General features: G+C 43.6%; 1 pseudogene; it reads right to left on the minus strand.

Annotated features, from left to right (window-relative positions):
- LOC110333683 overlaps positions 1–6,000 on the minus strand; it is a 42,114-nt pseudogene that overhangs the window by 33,805 nt on the left and 2,309 nt on the right.

The following is a 6,000-nucleotide window of genomic DNA, read 5'->3' on the forward strand; positions in this document are numbered from 1 at the left end:
CATCAGAACCATGACAGAACTCAGTTTCTTTCATTTATATGTTACCCATCCTTGGGCTGTTTGTTAGAGCTACACCCAAGGAACCAAGACTCTGCTATCACTCATAAGCATTTGGGAATTTGGAAGCCATCGCTTCTCACCAATTCTGCTTTATCAATTGCTGCCGGAGACATCCCCTCTCCTGGCGCTGGTAAAGGAGAGAGGGAAGGCATTTTGCTGATTCAGAGACAGAAAGTACCTATATCAGATCTGATCTAGATGATCTCAAAGGTCCCTTCTAAACTTAAAATCTCGAACGTATTACATAACTTAGAAGCCACACAGAAGTGGTGTGGGATCGTTCCCATGGAATCCGTAGACTGAACATGGACCCAAACCATGTGCAAGAACAGTCTGAGAAGAATGCATCTTCTCACTACCATTAACTTTTAATTTTTATCTCAGTGGTATCATCAATTTTGACTTATTTTTTCCCTTAGATTTTTGAGTGCATGGAAGTGTTGAGTCTCATGTTTTCTCAGAAGAGATTTTTCTCCTATTTCACTTCTCTATTATTTTGCTTTGGTTCTCTCTAAAATACAATTTTTTTTATAGACAAGTTTGGCTTTTTTCAAGGTAGTGAAAGTACATTCAGTGGAAATACCTCACACAAAAGGAGGTAATAATTGCTGGTTTGCAGCATGTACGTTCTTTTTTTTTTTTTTTTTTTTAGATTTATTTATTTATTATATGTAAAAACACTGTAGCTATCTTCAGACACTCCAGAAGAGGGCGTCAGATCTTGTTACGGATGGTTATGAACCACCATGTGGTTGCTGGGATTTGAACTTCAGACCTTCGGAAGAGCAGTCGGGTGCTCTTACCCACTGAGCCATCTCACCAGCCCCACGTTCTTGATTTTATACCTGAAGTCTAAAAAATGAGCCCATTTTTTTCTCTCAGCTGTTCTAAACCTAGTGACCATACGCACCAAGAACATGGGCTTACATTTTAGCCCTTTCCTACTAAAGGGCAGCCTGAGCTTCAGTTGTTTCAGTTGTACATAGATAGGAGCAATTCTCTCTCTCTCTCTCTCTCTNTCTCTCTCTCTCTCTCTCTCTCTCTCTCTCTCTCTCTCTCTTCCTCTTTCTTTCTCTTGCATTGAGTCAATAACCCACTGCTTAATGATAAGTATGGTAACTTCATAATCCACATTTGAGACTCAAATCCCATCACCTTTAGCACCACAGCATGCCAATGGCAGAGGTAAGTGCTGTTCCTTAAGATCCCTACAGAACCGCCCACACATTCCTCATCAAATCATGGGTGACAAACTAGCACACCATGTTTCCACAATGACACGGAGATTGGAAATGCGAAAGTTAAATATAAATCTTCATAGAAGTTTCAGTAATTTTTAATAATTTGTTCTTTTGTGGCATGCATATGTGAATGATATATATTTCCTACAGCAACAGGAATTCATTTCCCCACATCTGTAATATCTGCAGTAAGCTAAATTAAAAATGCATTTGTACTTGTACAGTTAAATGATCATATTTAATGAAATGTCAGAGATGAATCTTAGCAAGTAGCTAGGAAATTATTTTAGAGGGTACAGCATTTTATTACTTGTAGACAGGGAAAAGCGTAGTGATTAAACAAATGGTTTACTGCTCTGAGGTGGTGGCTGCATGAAAATAGGAAAGGATCGTGGATAGACCAATACCTCCATTTTTCCATCCTTTGACCTCTTTCTTCTGTGGCTTCCTCCACTCTTATGAAACTTTTTAAAGAAGATTTATATATTTTTAATGTATGTGAGTGTGTTTGAGCCTGCAGGATTATATGTGCATCATGTGTATGTCGGTACCCACAGGGGCTAGAAGAAGGTCTCAGATACCTTGGAACCAGAGTTACAGGCAGTTGTGAGCTGCCATGTCAGTGGTGGAACCTGAGCCCTCTGTAAGAACAGTAAGCACTCCTAACCACTGGGTCATCTCACTAGCCCTTCCTCTGGAATCTCGAACCAGTGACTCACAGAAAGAGGGAAATAGAGCATTAGGAACTGGACCTGATGCGAGAGTATCACTCACAGTAGGTCCACAATCGAGTATGCATTAGTCAGTCTTCCCTGTACTATAACAAAAATACCCAAGAATGATAAAGAAAAGACATCATCGATTGACCTTGGATACTGGAAGCTAAAAGTCCAACTTAGGCAACTCTGCTTGCTTGGGTTTTGACCAGAGCTTTGAGGCCTCATGATTGCCAGAGTGAGATTGTGAAAGGTTCAATGAGTCAGACCCACTCCTTTATTTTTCCTAAAGTAAATTTCTGTTTTGAAAAAAGGATTACGTGTGTGTGTGTGTGTGTGTGTGTGTGTGTGAATGTATATCACACATGTGTGTATACCCTTGGAGCTGGAGTTATGGATGATTGTGAGTCAGCTGACATGGGTGCTAGGAACCAAACCCAGAGCCTCTGGAAGAGCAGATTCTTAGGTGTTGAGCTTTCTCTCTAGGTCCTGACCTGCTCTTTCGTAACAACTTTCTCTTGCTGTTCTTTCCAAGGCTGGTAACATCATTATTCTGTACTAAGTCCTACCTCATAAACACTGCCATGTCTCAGAGTTCCACGTAGAGGGAAAGCCTTGCAACACATGGGTTCACTCTAGTCGCATCTAACCTAGGCATTTCCAAAGCATAGACAGGTGGACTGAGCAAGAGACTCGGGTCAGTTGGATAAGAATAGTGTCACAATTGCTTTTCTATTCCTGTGATGAGACACAATGACCAAAATCACTTATATAAAAGAGAGTTGGCCAGGGGTGAGGGCTTACAGTTTCTAAGGGCAACCATTGCAGGGAGCAAGACAGCAGACAGGCAGGCATGGCAGTGAAGCAGTAGCTGAAAGCTGACATATTGATCCACAACCGTGAAGCCGAGAGTTAATTGGAATGGTCTGGGCTCATTCAAAGACCCGCCCTAGTGACCCATGTCTGCCCAACAAGGCCACATCTCCTTCCCAAACAGTTCCACCAACTAGGCACCAAGCATCTAAGTATACACATCTATGGATGCCATTCTTATTCAAACCACTGCAAATAGCAATTAGTTTGTCCAAGAAGAATGGACGACTTAGGTCAGCTACAACTTCTTCACCCATCGTGGGCACTTGGCGCTTGGATTTTAAATAAACTAATGCAGGAGGATAATTGAAGGGTTGTAACGGTGTTGTGGGTAAGCATAGGGAGACGGAGGGCAGGCAGTATCAGTCAGAGAAGGAGCAGAGAAGGAGGAGAGGGGTCAAGAGACCGAGAGAGAGCTTGAAGGACAGCTGAAGGGACACTGTGGCTACCAGGTGAACAGTGAGACCTTAATCTGTAATCAGGATAGGACCACATGCCACACAAATCTCATACGCACAATTTGATAGTAGAGCCATCGAAAAATAAGAATAAGAACAACTGGCCGATTTAGCTTGTATTATGGCTTGAACTATGGCCTCTATAAGACTCACTTGGAAATCCCAGTCTTTTGTATCTTGCCCTGTGCCCTTATTTGGAAATGGGATCATTACAGATATAAGTAGATAAGGAGAGGACATTCATGTGTGTGGTGGGGTCTTAATGCCGTCTGCCTGGCGTCTTCATAAAATTGTGTGTAATCTGCAGCTAGAGGGCCAGATGGCAGCAGAGGTGGAGCTTGGAGGGGGCACAGCTAAAAGCTGAAGAGGCTTAGGGAGACATCAGCACCACCAGAGGTTTGAAGGAACAAGGAAGGATTCTTTCTAGAGCTTTCAAAGACCATGTATCCCTGAGGACATTATGAACCCAGACTCTCCTAGAACTGTGAATCAGGAAGTTGCTATGGCTTCAAGTAATCTGGTTGTGAAGTTTTTTTATGGCAGCCCTGGAAATTCCATATGGCTGCCCCAGCACAATTAGACGTGGGGGAAGTAGTATGTCATCTTTCAATGGATTGACGTAAACCTTTTACGGTTACCTAGTATTAGAGGGAGTTCATTGAGGTCTGACTAAAGGGGCCACTGTAACAGCAATGAAAAGGATAGCTATTTGAAAAGACACAAAAGTCAATGGTGAAGAAAATAGGAATTTGTCTTTACATCTAATTACAACTTTTGATTAATTTTTATTATTTAAAGTTATGGTGTGTATGTGTGTGTGGAGGTGGGTGGGTGTGGGTGGGTGTAGGGGTATATGGGTGTGTTGGATCCTTGGAGTTTGGAAGTTGGAATTATTAACTCTTGTGGGTGGGTTTGGGAAACTGTGCCACTAGGCAGAACTGGCTAAGGTCAAAGCACATTAGAAAACCCCAGTAAATCTCATAATTGAGAACTGTAGGTGTTAGGCTCCTGGTCAGACTATCTGTCCTGGAACATGTGACCATGATACCTCACCAAGAGGACCATGACAACTGGTCAGTCACCTATTATAGACCTCCAGTGTTTAGCTAATGAGCTTCTCTTCCTGGGCATCCCTTCCTGTAAAAGGTATTTAATCTCTGATTCACCATAAGTGAGAGCTATATATCTATACCCACCATGAAGAAAACAGTTTGGATAAGCAAGGATCATCTCCTTCATCCAAGACTACCCCTGGGAGGTCTTCTCCATACAGAGTCACTCCTAAGGTCTCCTATAGAAGTCCGTCCATACTCCTGGCACTTACTCATCCCTAGGCAGTCCCAGGCTCAGCGTGGGCCCGAGAACCTCTGTTCCCAACTCCTTGCGGTCCCCAGCGGAATTTGGGTACACAGGAGTTTGAGAACCACAGCACTCGTACCAGATCTTGCTGTTTCTCAACCTGAAGAACACAGACTTGAATCCCTATCTTAGACTGCATTTTGCCTTCCGTGAGTGGCAGGTTGGCACTCTGGTATCCCAGGGGCTAGGCAGAAATGCAGACCATCAAGTGGGGTGCTGGAAATCAAAGTTGGGTCCTATGAAAGATCAGTGTGAGTTCTTAACTGCTGAGCCATCTCTCTTGTCCTGAATTTTTCTTTTTTATAAGGTGGAGTCTTGTTATGTTGCTCAGTCTGGGTGATCCTCCTGCCTCTGTCTTACAAGTTCTGGGATTATACGTAAGCACAACCACACTTAGCCTATGATCCTTTACAAAAATATGTTTTTTTTTTCTAACTCCACCATTGGCCTGGCTTATTTCTGTATGTATCCATACGTCCCAAGTGTTTAAAAGTATATATAATGGGAACACATATTTAAGCATATCCATAGAAGATATAAGCTATAGTTTTAGAAGAGCTTTTGTATGTTTGTTTTTGCACATGTGTTTATATGTTCATATGTATGGGGATACAGTGTAAGCATGTATTACATTCATGTGTTGTTTCTTAGGATGGCTACACTTTCTATTTGAGACATAGTTTTTAAAACTCACCAATTTGGCTACCAGCTGACCAGTGAGCCCAAGTACCTCTGATCTCCGCTTCACCTGCCTGGGTTACAGGTGCTTGCTACCTTGTCCTCTGCTTCACCTGCGTGGGTCACATGTGCTCGCTACCTTGTCCTCTGCTTCACCTGCGTGGGTTACATGTGCTCGCTACCTTGTCCTCTGCTTCACCTGCGTGGGATTACATGTGCTCGCTACCTTGTCCTCTGCTTCACCTGCGTGGGTTACATGTGCTCACTACCTTGTCCTCTGCTTCACCTGCGTGGGATTACATGTGCTCGCTACCTTGTCCTCTGCTTCACCTGCATGGGTTACATGTGCTCGCCACCTTGTCCTCTACTTCACCTGCGTGGGGTTACATGTGCTCGCCACCTTGTCCTCTGCTTCACCTGCGTGGGTTACATGTGCTCGCTACCTTGTCCTCTGCTTCACCTGTGTGGGTTACATGTGCTCGCTACCTTGTCCTCTGCTTCACCTGCGTGGGATTACATGTGCTCGCTACCTTGTCCTCTGCTTCACCTGCGTGGGATTACATGTGCTCGCTACCCTGTCCTCTGCTTCGCCTGCGTGGGATTACATGTGCTCGC

The sequence above is a fragment of the Mus pahari genome, chromosome 16 (genome assembly GCF_900095145.1).
Source record: "Mus pahari chromosome 16, PAHARI_EIJ_v1.1, whole genome shotgun sequence".
In the NCBI taxonomy this organism is placed as follows: domain Eukaryota; kingdom Metazoa; phylum Chordata; class Mammalia; order Rodentia; family Muridae; genus Mus; species Mus pahari.